Source organism: Triticum dicoccoides, chromosome 1B (assembly GCF_002162155.2).
Source record: "Triticum dicoccoides isolate Atlit2015 ecotype Zavitan chromosome 1B, WEW_v2.0, whole genome shotgun sequence".
Classification (NCBI taxonomy): Eukaryota; Viridiplantae; Streptophyta; class Magnoliopsida; order Poales; family Poaceae; genus Triticum; species Triticum dicoccoides.
Window position 1 is genome coordinate 623,018,920 of NC_041381.1, and position 16,658 is coordinate 623,035,577.

A 16,658-nucleotide genomic window follows, 5' to 3' on the forward strand; every position below is an offset into this window, starting at 1 on the left:
CTGAAATCAACACCGGGAGCAACAACAGCCGACAGCATGTCATGACACGGCCAGATACAAAGGAGCTGCGCAACCCTTGTGCTTCACCGATGAGGTGCTGCATCATGAATTTTCACTGGGATTCAAACCCGTGAATATAGTCATACGACAGAAAGACGGACCCTGGGGTCTGGATTGAAGATTTTATCCTTCACATACACATGGCTCGTGGGGATGACCTCCACGCCATCAAATACCTTCCCCTCAAGTTAAAAGGACCAGCTCGTCATTGGCTGAAAAGCCTCCCCGAAAACTCAATTGGAAGTTGGGAGGAACTTGAGGATGCTTTCAGGGCCAACTTTCAAGGAACCTATGTCCGGCCTCCGGATGCTGACGATTTAAGTCACATAATACAGCAGCCCGGAGAGTCAGCCCGCAAGCTTGGAACAGATTCTTCACTAAGAAGAATCAAATTGTCGACTGTCCGGATGCCGAAGCCTTAGCGGCCTTCAAACACAGTATCCAAGACGAGTGGCTTGCCAGACACCTCGGCCAAGAAAAGCCGAGAATGATGGCAGCCTTAACAAGTCTCATGACCCAATTTTGTGCGGGCGAGGACAGCTGGTTGGCCCGTAGAGGCACCAACGACCCAGGCAAATCCGAAATCCGAGATAGCAACAGGAAGCCACAGCGCACTAAGCACAAACATCGGAATAACGATAGTCCGGACAACACGGCGGTTAACGCCGGATTCAGGGGCTCTCGACCTTGTCAAGGAAAGAAGCCATTTAATGGCAGTAAAGAGGAACCATCCGGCCAGAATAAAGTCCTGGACAAATTGTGCCAAATCCATGGCACTTCCGACAAACCTGCAAATCATAGCCACAGAGAATGTTGGGTTTTGAAGCAGGCCGGCAAGCTAAACACCGAACACAAGGGAAGGGAAACACCAAGCAAAGACGAGGATGAGCCTCGCCAGCCGAACACTAGGGGCCAGAAAAAATTCCCACCGTAAGTCAAAACGGTAAACATGGTACACGTAACTCATGCAAAGTTCGTAGCCCCCCAATTCAATCCCTGGGTGACTTGCCCGATCACTTTTGAACACAGGGACTACCCGACCAGTATCCGGCACGGAGGATCGGCTGCCTTGGTGCTCGACCCAATAATTGATGGATACCATCTTACTCGCGTCCTAATGGACGGCAGCAGTAGTCTTAATCTGATATATCAAGACACCATCCGCAAGATGGGGATAGACCCATCCAGAATAAGTCAAAATAACGCCACCTTCAATGGAGTGATTCCAGGCGTCGTAGCCCACTGCTGGGGCTCCCTCGTATTAGAAGTGACATTCGGTTCTCCCGATAACTTCAGAAGCAAGAACCTACTCTTCAACATCGGTCCCTTCAGCAGCGATTATCATGCATTGCTGTGAAGAACGGCCTTCGCTTGCTTTAAAGCAATACCGAACTATGTCTTCCTTAAACTCAAGATGCCCGGTCCACGCGGCGCCATAACGGTTAGCGGAAACACAGAGCAGTATGCGGCAGTTCTCGCTACTGGACTCTAGGAAGCCCCTCCCACCGGAACGCATGACCGGTCGTCAAGACCACGGACATGGTTAGACGAGTCCAGTACACGATTTTTCACAATAGCTCGGATAAACCTGAGCTAGGTGTTGTACATGTGTCCCCATAAACAATACGAGGGGCTGCAAAACATGTAACAAAGCCCACAATTCGGCTCGCCTCATTAATAGGCAAATACCTCGGACATCCATCGAGCATAACTAACTTTCCGCACACTTACTCTTTTTTCTTTCATGAGTTTTCGTTCCTACAGACACTACCAATGCGACAGCCTTCCAGGATACGGCACAACGGAGACAAAGGCGCAGACGTGCAGCCGGGTCCCTGTCGGTGTCAAAACCGGCGGATCTCGGGTAGGGGGTCCCTAACTGTGCGTCTAGGCGGATGGTAACAGGAGACAAGGGACACGATGTTTTACCAAGGTTCGGGCCCTCTTGATGGAGGTAAAACCCTACGTCCTTCTTGATTAATATTGATAATGTGTGTTACAAGAGTAGATCTACCACGAGATCAAGGAGGCTAAACCCTAGAAGCTAGCCTATGGTATCATTGTTGTTCGTCCTACGGACTAAAGCCATCCGGTTTATATAGACACCGGAAAGGGCTAGGGTTACACAGAGTCGGTTACAATGGTAGGAGATCTACATATCCGTATCGCCAAGCTTGCCTTCCACGCCAAGGAAAGTCCCATCCGGACACGGGACGAAGTCTTCAATCTTGTATCTTCATAGTCTTGGAGTCCGGACGATGATGATAGTTCGGCTATCCGGACACCCCCTAGTTCGGAACTCCAACGTAGCCCCCGAACCAGGCTTCAATGACGATGAATCCGGCGCACAAGTTGTCTTCGGCGTTGCAAGGCGGGTTCTCCTTCAAACTTCATGTTCCTGTTGAATTGTGTCCGGTTATAAATGTTGCGCTACTTGGCTTCTACGCCCAATAATGGCCTTCTTCCACGTGCCGTATGAATGCGAAAAGCTAGGATATTTTTACATTTTTTCCCTAGCCGTGCGAACGAGCCGCCTATAAGAGAGGCGAGGATCTAGATCCAACTCACACCATCCTCCTTCCGCAAGTACTCATCGAAGCACCTCTGACAAAAATCCATTCCATCATGGATAGTCGACGCGGCTCCTCCTCTCGCGCTCCCAGCCCTAAGCCAGGAGATTGGGGGAGATGCTCAGTTCCACACAGCGAACTAGTGGCGCTCCAAACCGAGGGATATCTTCCCCCAGCCTTCACGGTTCCGGTTCGAGCCGGACTGGCCACCTTCCGGGGTGGAAAGTAGGCGGAGAGTGTTCCCAACCCCTCCAAAAGAGAGCGGGTATGCTTTGTCCCTTATTTAATAAGGGGACTCGGATTTCCCATACATCCGTTCCTCCAGGGGCTCTTGGAGTTCTACGGACTCCAGCTTCACCACCTTACACCTGCCTCCATTTTGCACATCGCGGGCTTCGTAGCTCTTTGCGAGCTGTTCTTGGGCATCGAGCCCCATTTTGCACTATGGAAGAGATTGTTTTGCCTCGTACCCCGTTCTTATGAGGGGTCGATATATCAAGTGGGCGGAGCCGAAATATGGCGCATCGCCGGGACCGGATATCCATCCGGTACCCCGAAGAAGGCGTCCGAAGATTGGCCTTCGGAATGGTTCTATATGGAGGATGCCCCTCTGCCGGATCCAGTTCGGATCGGCCTCCCGGAGTTCAGCAATGCTCCCTTGAAGAAACGCCTGAGTTGGCGCCCACGGAGCCCTCAACTGGAGGATGATGGGAGCGTCCATTATCTGATGGGCCGGATTAGGTTACTGGCCCACTCCGGATTGACCATGATTGGGATCATGGCCACGTGTATTATGCGAGGGGTGCAGCTGCTCCAATATAGGGGACACCCCATGTGGGACTTCAACGGGGAGAACGACGCCACCCGTCATGGTCGCAAGGGGCCAGGATCGGCCGCGGATCTGGTGAAGATCCTGTCCGGCTTGTACAAGGGGGAGTAGGAGGACTTTCTTCAGACGAGCCCATTGAATGGGTTCTCCATGAACAACCCTCGGAGCTGGGTAAGCAAACGTTTATTCATCCGACCCGTGCTTTCGATTTCGACGCAGGAACTGCGTCGGGAGGTGGAGGGCATACACAGTCCGGCTCCACAACCCGAGGATCTGGGAAGATCCCTTGATCCGGCCTCTGAAGAGGATCCGGACATAAAGGTGGACCTAATTGACGGGGTGTTCCACCAGCTCAGCATAGATAATGCTTTGGTCGCCATTACGGCTGACTACCCCGGTTTGTGTCCGGCTTCTCAGGTAATTATGACCTGAGTTTTGACACCATTACTTCGCCCTTGCGTATTTCAGATCACCGTATACCAATGGTGTCTTGCAGGAGGTGCCTTCAAGGCGAGAAGCCGAACCCGTGGCGGCTGACCAGCAAGGGTCAGTTCAGGCCAGCAGGCGGAAAAGGAGTGCGACGCGAATTGAAATGTCGCCGCAACGGTGCGGCGCGCTGCTGTTTTTAAGGGAAGGATCCCTAGGAGGTATATATTAATGCTCATAATTTTTCCAGGAGAAAGAATGCTCGCTGGACAATGTCCGTAGAGGTTGCCAATCAAGCCTCCGCCAGCCATGCTCCAACGCGTGGTCCGGAAGGAGAGGCGAACACAGGGCATGAGCCGGATGCTCCTCCAACGGAGGATGCCAACAGGCTGTCCGCCAGCCGTTCTGAGGTGGAGAGCGCCATGAATCACAGGCGTCGCCGGACAGTTCTTCGTGACGCGTGCTTCTCCCCGGAGGCGTTGAATGCCTTTGAAGCGGGAGACGCGCACCTCCGTGCCGCTCAAGATGGTTTAACCAGAGCCACGGAGCAGTATGTGAAGGACATACGGGTAATTAATTTTAATAGTTATATATGCCAGTAGCCCCTGAGACTTAAAATAGTTAAAATAACTGATTTAAGGATCATTTATTATGCAGGATCTTACGGAGAAGAATACCCACATGTCCCAGGAGCTTCAAGAGTGCAAGGCCCAACTTGAGGCCGCACTGGCCGCCACAAGGGGAGCCACGAGACCCCCGCTGGTAATACGTACTTCGAAAAGATAAGATGTTAACAAAGTGCGGCGTGTGCGTAAATCTAACAATAATATTGCAGAGGGCGCCGGACTAGATCCGGACAAGCAACAGCTACTGCGTCAGCTAAAGGCCGGCGAGAGGGTGCTTATGAAGGTGCAGCAGGAGAGAAACAAGCTCCAAGATGCCCACACCCAGCTAGGAGAAGAGCTGAAAGGTGTTCGGGCCCAGCTGTCTGGCTCCGTGAAGGAGAATCAGCGGCTTCGTCGCGGCATTTATAGTAAGTGCTTGAGAAAATTCCTTTGAAAAGAAGAATTCGGCGAGGAAGTCGATTGACAGAAATGTGTCTTTAGGTGTGCTCACAGGTCATCCTGCGGAGGAAATGCCCGGTTCAACGGGTGACCAACTTCCCGAGCTGGTGCAACTGCTCGAACGTGTTCGGCAGGCGATGAGTGGCGTCGTTCAGGCCTTATGGCCTTCCGTCTCCCTACCTGAGGGCCTTGGAGGGCTTGCTAAGAAGCTTTAGGGAGTACAGCGACGCCTTCGTCTGTGGAAGATATCGGCCTGCCGTCAAGGCGCCAGGGAGGCCTGGGCAATGGTGAAGACGCGGTACCCGAAGGCTAACCCAAACCACATGGCCGAGGTCGGACCTGTGGGGCCTGATGGGAAGGAGATCCCTATGAGCTTGATGTACGGCCAGGTAGAGCTGGCTGCGAAATATTCCCAACAGGGCTGTAAATTAGACAGCCTGTTAGATGGGATAGAAGAGGAGTACAATCAGTCAGTTTGACGATATAATTTAAAATGACATGTAAAATGCCTTCTAGCCGGATTGTAGATCGTTTGTCTTTGCGGACCTTTTCGCTGCAACCTCGGGACCCAACAGTCCGGAGTGTGTCCGAATACCCTTACGGTTATAAAAGAACCGGGGCATGCATGGAGATAAGGCATCGGGGTCATAATTGCTTTATCAGAAAAGTGCCCAACTAGCTATGTTATATTACATGGTTAGTAAGAAACATCTTCCAGGGAGAATAGTTCCGTTAAGGGTTCCTTTCCCTGGGAGGCATGCCCTAAAGTGCATGTTCGGACTGTGAAAATAGCAGAAAAAGCATCTGGGGGCAAATAAATAAGTAAGTAATAAATCATCTTTCAAGTCACCGACCGAATATTCTCTTAAGAACGCTAGCTTTCGGCTTCACCCAGTCTGAGGTACACATCCGGCTGACCCGGCAGTAACAATCGCAGAGGTGCTCCCTTTACCTCCTAGCCCAACAATCGGGAACGTAGGGGTAAGCACAGGAACCAGGCAACCCAGCTTGGCCAAATCTTAAGTCATATCGATGCATATAATGGTGAATAAAAGGTACATGCGGAAGTATGACACATGTGTTGGGCATGAAGCCCGTATAAATAAGCTTCTGTTAAAGAAGCCCCCAGGTATAATGAGTGATAGGAGCACATCAAGTGTGTGCGAACAATGCGCAAATCAGCCTATCAAAGGTATTGAAAAAAAGTGGGAAGAAGGATGGGGACAAGAGACAGTGAAAAAAATATGAAAGGTGGACGGAGGAAGGAGACAAACCTTGAGTCCGGCGCTAGGTGTAAAATCTTCGGAGACGGGCTGCGTTCCATGGGTTTGGCTCGAGTCGGTTGTCAGATGCGTTGCGTAGACGGTATGCACCGCCGGTAAGGACTTGGTCAATGATGAAGGGACCTTCCCATTTGGGCTTAAGCTTGTCCTTTTTCTTGTTCGGCAGGCGTAGAACTAGCTCGCCAACGTTGTAAGTTTTGGCCCGCACTTCTCTGCTTTGATATCTTCGAGCCTGCTGTTGATAGAATGTGAAATGGGATTTTGCCACGTCGCGTTCCTCCTCTAAAGCGTTCAAACTGTCCTGCTGATCTAACTCGGCTTCCTTTTCCTCGTACATGTGCACGCGTGGTGAGTCATGAATTATGTCGCAGGGCAAAACTGCCTCAGCGCCGTATACCATAAAAAATGGTGTGAATCCGGTTGTGCGGTTTGGCGTGGTCCGCAGCCCCCAGAGTACGGAGTCGAGCTCCTCTACCCAGTGCGTGTTAGATTCCATGAGGGACCGCACTAATCTGGGTTTGATGCCGCTCATGATTAGACCATTTGCTCGTTCCACTTGACCATTGGTTTGAGGGTGGTAGACTGAAGCGTAGTCGAGCTTGATGCCCATGTTTTTGCACCAGAGTTTAACCTCGTCGGCCGTGAAATTCGTGCCGTTATCGGTGATGATGCTGTGGGGGACACCGAAGCGGTGTACTACCCCGGATATGAAGTCTATCACAGGTCCGGATTCTACTGTTTTAACCGGCTTGGCCTCTATCCATTTGGTGAATTTATCCACCATGACCAATAAGTATTTGTGCTTGTGGCTTCCCCCTTTAAGGGGTCCAACCATGTCAAGCCCCCAGACCGCAAACGGCCAAGTAATGGGTATAGTTTTGAGGGCGGTGGGTGGCATGTGGCTCTGATTAGCAAAGAGCTGGCAACCGACGCATCGTTGGACTAAGTCCTGAGCATCTGCCCGGGCGGTCGGCCAATAAAATCATGTACGGAAGGCCTTGCCTACAAGGGCCCGGGCGGCGGCGTGGTGCCCGCCGAGTCCGGCGTGAATTTCAGCCAGGAGGTTTCGCCCTTCCTCTTCGGAGATACACCTTTGAAGGACTCCGGTTGTGCTTTTCTTATAAAGTTCTCCCTCATGGACCTTGTAGGCTTTAGATCGCCGAACTATGCAGCGGGCCTCATTTTGGTCTTCGAGAAGTTCCTGCCTAATTAAGTAGGCTAGGAATGGTTTCGTCCATGGGGCAATTACTGCCATTATTTCGTGGGCTGAAGGTGTTATTTCATTGGCTGAACCGCCGATTGTGTCAGAATTGTCTGAGTTGGGTGCTGCAGCTGGCTCCGGATTGTTATTTCCGGACTCCTCTTCCCATAGTACGGATGGCTTGAAGAGCCGTTCCAGGAAGATGTTTGGAGGGACGGCGTCGTGTTTTGCGCCGATGCGTGCTAACACGTCTGCTGCCTGGTTATTATCCCGGGCTACATGGTGGAATTCGAGTCCTTCGAACCGAGCTGACATTTTTAGGACGGCGTTGCGGTAAGCTGCCATTTTCGGATCTTTGGCGTCAAAGTCTCCATTTACTTGGGATATTGCGAGGTTTGAATCCCCGTGCACCTCTAGGCGTTGAATGCCCATGGAGACTGCAATCCGGAGGCCGTGTAGAAGGGCCTCGTATTCGGCTGCGTTGTTGGAGTCCATGTACATTATTTGAAGTACGTATTGGACTGTGTCTCCAGTTGGGGACGTCAAGACGACGCCAGCCCCCAAGCCAGCCAACATTTTGGATCCGTCGAAATGCATGATCCAATTGGAGTACGCGTCGTACTCTTTAGAGAGTTCGGCTTCGGTCCATTCAGCGACGAAATCAGCTAGGACTTGTGACTTTATAGCTCGCCGTGGTTTGTAGGTTATGTCAAATGGTAAGAGCTCAATGGCCCATTTTGCGATCCTGCCCGTCACGTCGCGATTGTTTATAATGTCGTTGAGAGGTACTTCGGAGGCCACCGTTATGGAACACTCTTGAAAGTAGTGTCGCAGCTTCCGGGATGCCATGAACACCGCGTACGCTATCTTTTGATAGTGTGGGTATCGGGACTTGCATGGTGTTAAGACAGTGGATACGTAGTACACTAGTTTTTTAAGAGGGAATTTGTGCCCTTCTGTTTCTCGTTCGACGACGAGTACTGCGCTAACAACTTGATGTGTTGCTGCGATATATAATAGCATTGGTTCGCCCAGGTTGGGCGCTGCCAGGACCGGATTTGTTGCCAGTACGGCTTTAATTTCTTCGAATCCGGCCGTGGCGGTATCCGTCCATTCAAAATGTTCGGTGCGCCGGAGGAGGCGATAGAGGGGCAGTGCCTTTTCTCCCAAATGGGAGATGAAGCGGCTTAGAGCCGCTATGCACCCAGTTAGTTTTTGTATTTGCTTGAGGTCTTTTGGGATATCCAATTGTGACAGAGCTCGGATCTTGGCTGGGTTTGCTTCAATTCCTCTACCGGATACAATGAAGCCCATAAGCTTTCCGGCTGGTACTCCGAAGACACATTTTTCCGGATTGAGCTTAATGTCATATGCTCGGAGGTTGTCAAATGTCACCCTCAAGTCGTCTACTAGAGTTTCGACGTGTTTGGTCTTGACGACCACATCGTCTACGTATGCCTCTACTGTTTTGCCTATCTGGGTAGCCAGACATGTCTGAATCATGCGCTAATATGTTGCGCCGGCGTTTTTGTGTCCGAAGGGCATTGTGTTGAAGCAGAATGGCCCATATGGATTAATGAATGCCGTTGCGGCCTGGTCTTTTTCTGCCATCTTGATTTGATGGTATCCGGAGTATGCGTCGAGGAAGCACAACGAATCGTGCCCTGCGGTAGCATTGATGATTTGGTCGATGCGAGGGAGAGGGAAAGGGTCCTTTGGACAGGCCTAGTTGAGGTCTTTGAAATCGACGCAAAGGCACCAGGATTTGTCCTTTTTTGGTACCATTACTAGGTTGGCTAGCCAGTCCGGATGTTTTATATCTCTGATGAATCCAGCTTCTAAGAGTTTGGCTAGCTCCTCTCCCATTGCCTGTCTTTTGGGTTCAGAAAATTGCCGAACAGCTTGTTTGACTGGCTTGAATCCTTTTAGGATATTTAGGCTGTGCTCTGCCAGCCTCCGTGGGATTCCTGGCATGTCTGAAGGGTGCCAGGCAAAAATGTCCCAATTTTCCTGAAGGAATTCTCGTAGTGCGGCTTCTACATCAGGATTTAATTGTGCCCCAATGGATGCCGTCTTTGTGGGGTCCGTTGGATGGACCTGAAATTTGACTATTTCGTCTGCTGGTTTAAAAGAGGTGGACTTGGATCTCTTATCGAGTATCACATCGTCCCTATCCACCATGGAGCGCAGCGCAGTTAGTTCCTCTGCCGCTAGGGCTTCGGATAATGCCTCTAGGGCAAGTGCGGCTGTCTTATTTTCAGCGCGGAGTGTTGTATCTGGATCACTGGCGAGAGTGATTATTCCATTGGGTCCGGGCATTTTGAGCTTCATGTACCCGTAATGGGGTATAGCTTGGAAAATTGTGAATGCCTCTCGCCCTAACAAAGCGTGATATCCGCTGCCGAATGGGGCCACTTGGAACGTGACCTCTTCGGACCTATAATTGCCTGGTGAGCCGAACACTGCATCTAGTGTGATTTTTCCTGTGCAGCGTACTTCTCGATTAGGGATTATTCCCCTGAAGGTTGTGCTGCTTTGCTCAATGCGGCTCCAGTCAATTTCCATTTTTTGAAGGGTTTCCTCGTAGATGAGGTTTAATCTGCTGCCGCCATCCATGAGTACCTTGGTAAGACGAAAGCCGTCCACTATCGGACTGAGGACCAATGCGGCTGGTGCTCTAGCTGTTTGGAATTTAGGTTCGTCGCTGGCATTGAAGGTGATAGCCGTGTTGCTCCATGGATTTGTCGTTGCTACTTGGTAGACTTCGGCAAGGCTACGGATTGTTCGTTTCCGCATGTTATTTGATGCGAAAGTCTCGAAGACTGTTAATACCGTACTGGTACTGCTGGGCTGGTTGCCCGGGGCTAAAAAGCCTTCGCCACTTTTGGCCACCTGCCGTAATATCCAACATGCTCGAAGGCTATGTGTTGGAGTGGTGCCCTCCGTACTGTGGATTTTGCAGGGTCCGTTGAGCCATCCCTCCAGTACGGTTCCGTACCGTTTAGGGGGTTTTTGCTTTTTGGTTTTTAACCCAGGTGCTTGAGTATGACGCACCATTTTATTTCGGACTGGGGTTGTATTCAGGGCTGGATCGTCCCAAAACCTAGTTTCGGTTTTCCAAGCACTCTCCATCGCGCAGTATTTTTGTACCATGGTCGCTAGGTCGGCGAAGCGTGTAACTTTGCGACGACTGATGGTGTTTATGATTCCCTTGTCCGTGCAATTGTTGCAGAAGATTGAAATCGTGCTTTCTTCACGGCAGTCCTTTATCATGTTCATAACCAGGAGCAATCTGGCCCAGTAATGATGTACTGTTTCATCGGGCTCTTGCCGTATTTGAGATAGATCGCTTATGTTTGGGTGGGCGGGTGGAATTAAGTTCGGAACCCTGCCCGATCTGAGGCTCAAAAGCCAAGAAGCTTCCGGATTCGGAAGTTTGGTTTGCTGGACGCTTTCCAACAAATCTAGTCCGATGCATGACTTTAGGTTCAGAATTTGATTAGCGTCCGACCCTCCGGGGGAATCCGACATGGAGGGATCGGGAATCCAGACATAGTTGGTTTTTAACATAGAAGAAGAGTCGCCGCATTGTTCCTCTACCACAACAACGTGGTGGGTAACCTGGGGAGAGTTAATTTCTCTCAGATCGGTTTTAAGCCCAATCTGATCGTAGTCGGTAGCGACTCCCAGGGCAGCGCTGCGATCCAAGAGCTTGTTTATGGAGGAGAGCTCAATCGGATCCAGCTGCTCGGCGAATTCCGAGCTGACGTGAAGATCGCTTTCAATGACCTGAGAGGTCATTGTCGGAGCGGTGGCCGAACAGGCGGTCATAAGAAAACCGCCTAGCCGGATGGTTTGGCCGGCGGACAAAGCTCCCTTGACGACAGTGCCGTCTTTAAAGACGAGAAAAGGCATCCTTCCTGATGGTGATGGCACAGAGGAACTCTCAATGAAAGCACCAATGTCGGTGTCAAAACCGGCGGATCTCGGGTAGGGGGTCCCGAACTGTGCGTCTAGGCGGATGGTAACAGGAGACAAGGGACACGATGTTTTACCCAGGTTCGGGCCCTCTTGATGGAGGTAAAACCCTACGTCCTGCTTGATTAATATTGATGATGTGTGTTACAAGAGTAGATCTACCACGAGATCAAGGAGGCTAAACCCTAGAAGCTAGCCTATGGTATGATTGTTGTTCGTCCTACGGACTAAAGCCATCCGGTTTATATAGACACCAGAGAGGGCTAGGGTTACACAGAGTCGGTTACAATGGTAGGAGATCTACATATCCGTATCGCAAAGCTTGCCTTCCACGCCAAGGAAAGTCCCATCCGGACACGGGACGAAGTCTTCAATCTTGTATCTTCATAGTCTTGGAGTCCGGCCGACGATGATAGTTCGGCTATCAGGACACCCCCTAGTCCGGAACTCCCTCGGCCCCGCTCATAGGTTTCTCTTTAGATTAAGCCCCTACGTAAACCTTCTTTACTGTCTTTTGTTGTTCGACATCCCATAGGTATTTCATACACCTATAAGGGTTACTGGTGTTATAGGCTTTTTGCCACGAGAGATCAATGCACATACCTGGAATTACAGGGTCAAGGGCGTTATTCAGCCCAATATATGTTATAAAGTCCGAATACTTTCGGGAGTGTTCGGCGTCACGAGTTTGGTCTTATATGCATCAGCTCCGAATCATGTCTTTGGTTAAATGTTGGGTTAGCCTGGCTCCTGGGTTTGCTGCCTTACGTTCCGTTCTATCGGCTAAGGCGGCCAAAGGAGAACTACTATGATTGTGCCCTGGTTATTTCGGATGAGCACCTCAGTAGAGAAAGTCGAAAACTGACTGTCATGATACAGCGAGAGACTGGCCAACCACTCGAGGACTCATCGGAATCTATAGGATTCCTCCGCATTAACGAAGGGCCAGTTTCCCGGTCAAGTACGCGCACCATATCCGGACACTCGCGGAAGTACCAGGGGCAACTTAGTATCCCCACCTTTCAAACTCCTATGGCTAAGTGAAAAGTGCTATAGCTATATAGTCCGGTTGCCTGGTTCGACGTGCGATCACCTCCTTAATGGACCAAGACGTTGGATCAAGTGTGTTTACGCCTTTTTTTTCGAACAGCCCCGCATTACATGCGTGGGGGCTAAAGTCAACGACTGCTAACTTTCATGTTATATGTATACATACACATCCACCAAGGAGACATGGTAATACTTTCAGGCAAAAGTATAAAAAACAGCCTCTATAATTAAACACATAATTGTTTACAATTAATAAAATCTTCACTCAAACATGACATTCTTCGAGCACTGAGCCTCTATCTTACTGGCAACTTCGATGACCTACTCAAAATAATGCTCGGCTGGGTCATGGCTTCATGCCGGACCCCGGGTTGCAATGCTGGTGGCCTCCATGTCCGCCCAGTATGTCTTCACACGGGCAAGGGCCATCCGCGCACCCTCTATGCATGCCGACCTCTTCTCGGCATCTATTCGCGCTCTGGCGCCAAATAATTGTTGCACCAAACCAAAGTAACTGTCCGGCTTCGGCTCCTCCGACCACAGATGGTCTATTACAGACCTCATTGCAAGGCCGGACAGCCTATGGAGCTCAGCTATAGCGGCCATCTTCTCACTGAAGGGTAAGGAACGCGCTGGGGCATTAAATTGCGACCAGAACAGCCTTTCCATTTTGTTATCTTCATGGTCCTTGAACAACTTGGTCGCGTCATCCGCACTCTTCGCCAAGTCCGCATACTCATCTGCAGCACTCCATAGCTTAACCAACAGAGCATATTTTGGACCTAAAAACTTCATCCATAACAAATAAGGATTTCCAGCCGTGATTTCTCCTGCTTGTCGAAGTTCCTCACCTGCGTATCTAATCCGAGAGCGCGTCTCTTTAGCCGAATCCATCGCCTTCTTCAGGTCAGCCGCTTTTGTCTGATTCTCCTTTTTGAGAAACTCATACCGGTCGGCGGCGTCCCTCAGCTTCACAGCCATCTCGGCTATCTTTTCTTCGCTTCAATTCTTCGGCTGCCTTTAGAGCAGCCGCATTGCTAACCCGGGCTTGTTCGTTGGCTAGGGAAAGCTCCGCCCTCAGGGCCTCAATGGCAACAGCTCCGCCTGCAGCCACATCGCATCATATTATTATTACAAACTCCTTACAATCTCCTAAAGCAAATAAGGAAAACGAGCACATACTTTGTGAATCGTCAATCCGCTTATTTATAAGCATGATGTAAGTATCCACCACATCAATTTGTTGCCTTAATTCGGCAAGCTCAACATTCCGGTCTATCGCCGGACCCTTAGCAACCTGCACATCAACACAAGTGCGATGATTACCGGGGATTATGATCCTCTGTTTGCCGCCATCAGCTGGCAACCACAGTCTCAGGGGCTACTATCTATACAGAGCACATCTATCGCATGCGGTGCAACCAAAAACGGTGTATTTCGCTGCTTACCTCAAAGACTTTGAGCAAGCTCCTAAAAGCTTCATTTAACCCGCTTGTGGCGGAGGAGATTTTCTCCAACACCATACCCATTAGTGTACGATGATCCTCCGAGAGAGAAGATGACTCCAGGAGGCCCATCAGTGTATTCGGCCGGACACCGGACTCTTCTGGACCCTTTTCATTGTTCGCCATAGGAGCCGAACGCGCTGGGCTCGGGGCGGCTGAAGTGTTAGCTTCCGGCCCCTCCGTGACGATACCTCAAGGTCGCCTGCCTCACGGGGCGGAGAGGTAGGTGGGGTTTCACTCTCCATCATCTCCGGAAGAAGATCCCTCGAGGACGAACCCTGTTGAGATGAACTGCTAGTCGGACTGCAAAAAATAGGTCCCAATTATTACTCTCGGAGAAAAAAGCAATAAGCTTCTTGTGTATTAAACTTACAGCTCGGTGGAGGGCTGGCCCATTAGCGGGCACGGTGCAGTAAGAACGCCCTTCGGGGCTGGTCCCTTTGGTGAAGTTTTCTTCCCTTGTTTGGGCGCCCCCGTTTCCAAGTCTTTAGAAGCGGCCCTCTTCTTCCCGCGGGGGGAGGAAAACTCAGATTCGCCTCCCCGATTCTCCTCCTCCGTGGAGATGTTAATTCCCCCGGTTCGGATGCGCAATGTGTGAGGCCCACTCTTGGACTCCCCACTCTTCCCTTCATCTTTATCTGGTGGCACTTGACTTAGCATACGTTTAAGAATCTTGGCCATTGCCGGACCGGGCGAGCCTTCGGGAAGCAGGGCCGGACACCTGATCCTCTCCACCTTACTAAGCCAATCCTGGTTGCGGCCAGTATTCAGAACAATTCTATGACAAATCTAAGCAAAATATTCGGTTATAGGGTTACTTACTTGGGTATTTGGGCGATTGCAGCTCAGGCCCGCATCCTCGTTGGTGTCCGGACACTTTATTCATGGTCTGAAGAACAACTTATACATCCCTTCGGGCGTCATGCCGAAGAAGTGCTGAATGGTTCGCAGACTTTCTGGATTGAACTCCCACATCTGGAGAGGCCAATGTTTGCACGGCAGGTCCCGCCGAACTAGCATTACCTGGATTATTTTGACAAGACTAATGTCCCTCTCGAGGAGCTCCCGAATGCGGCTTTGTAGCATCGGTACATCGTTCGCAGGCCCCCAGTTCAGTCCCACGTTAGCCCGCGACACTAGTTGAGGTGGAGGGCCCGAGCGGAAGGCGGGCGCAGCCGCCCACTTTGAGCCTCGAGGAGCTGTGACATAGAACCGCCTCCGTTGCCATAAATTAGATACCTTTGGGAAGGAGCCTTCGGGCCACGGGGCATCGACGTTCCAGCTTATTATGGCGCCTCCGCACTCTGCGTGTCACCCCTCAATCATGTTTGTCTTCACATTGAATGTCTTGAGCCATAAGCCGAAGTGGGGGGTAATGTGGAGGAAGGCTTCACACACGATGATAAACGACGAGATGTGAAGGATGGAATGCGGAGCTAGATCGTGGAAATATAGCCCGTAGTAGAACATGATCCCCCTCACGAAGGGGTCAAGAGTAAGGCCCAAGCCCCGGAGGAAGTGGGAGACAAATACGACGCTCTCATTGGGCTCGGGAGTGGGGATAACCTGTTCATGAGCAGGAAGCCTGTGCTTGACATCGGCGGTCAAATACCCGGCCTCCCTAAGCTTCGCAATATCCTCCTCTGTGACAGAGGAAGCCACCCACTGGCCTTGATGGTCGGATCCGGACATGATCGAAGATCCGGGGTGCTTAGGCTCAAGCTTTGGGTGTTGGAACTCGGGGTGCGAGAGGCGCGAGCGTGGATATAGAGGGATAGGCCTCGACTCCTTTATAAAGGGGGGAGAATATCAAGCGTCCCCAGCGTAACCGTTTGGGACTTTCTTAAAAACACGGAGTCATGACAACAGGCACGGTTGGATTACCCATACCCGTATTCATGAGGATCCCGTAGTAAGGGGGACACAATCTCTGCTTTGACAAGACGTGCCAAGAAAACCGCCTCGTGATGTGTGCGGTAGCAGGTTGTAAAAACGGTTGGAATAAAAACCGGACCATGGCATGATGTCACTTTTCAAAGAGTTGTCAGCAGATTAGATTCATGGATTATTATTCTCTCTATGGCGGTATATGGAATTTATCTTGCAGAGCCGGACACCGTCCTTGTGTTCGGAATTTATCTTGGAGTATTCGGAGATGAAACCCGCCTCGCAATGTCGAAGGCAATCTACGCGCCGGACTCATCATCATTGAAGCCTAGTTCAGGGGCTACTGAGGGAGTCCTGGATAAGGGGGTATCCGGACAGCCGGACTATATGCTTTGGCCGGACTGTTGGGCTATGAAGGTACAAGATTGAAGACTTTGTCCTGTGTCTGGATGGGACTCTCCTTGGCGTGGAAGGCAAGCTTGGCGATTCGGATGTAGATCTCCTCCTCTGTAAACTGACTCTGTGTAACCCTAGCCCCCTCCGATGTCTATATAAACCGGAGGGTTTAGTCCATAGGACACGAGAACAATCATACCATAGGCTAGCTTAGGGTTTAGCCTCTCTGATCTCGTGGTAGATCAACTCTTGTAACACTCATATCATCAAGATCAATCAAGCAGGAAGTAGGGTATTACATCCATCGAGAGGGCCCGAACCTGGGTAAACATCGTGTCCCCAGCCTCCTGTTACCATTAGCCTTAGACGCACAGTTCAGGACCCCCTACCCGAGATCCGCCGGTTTTGA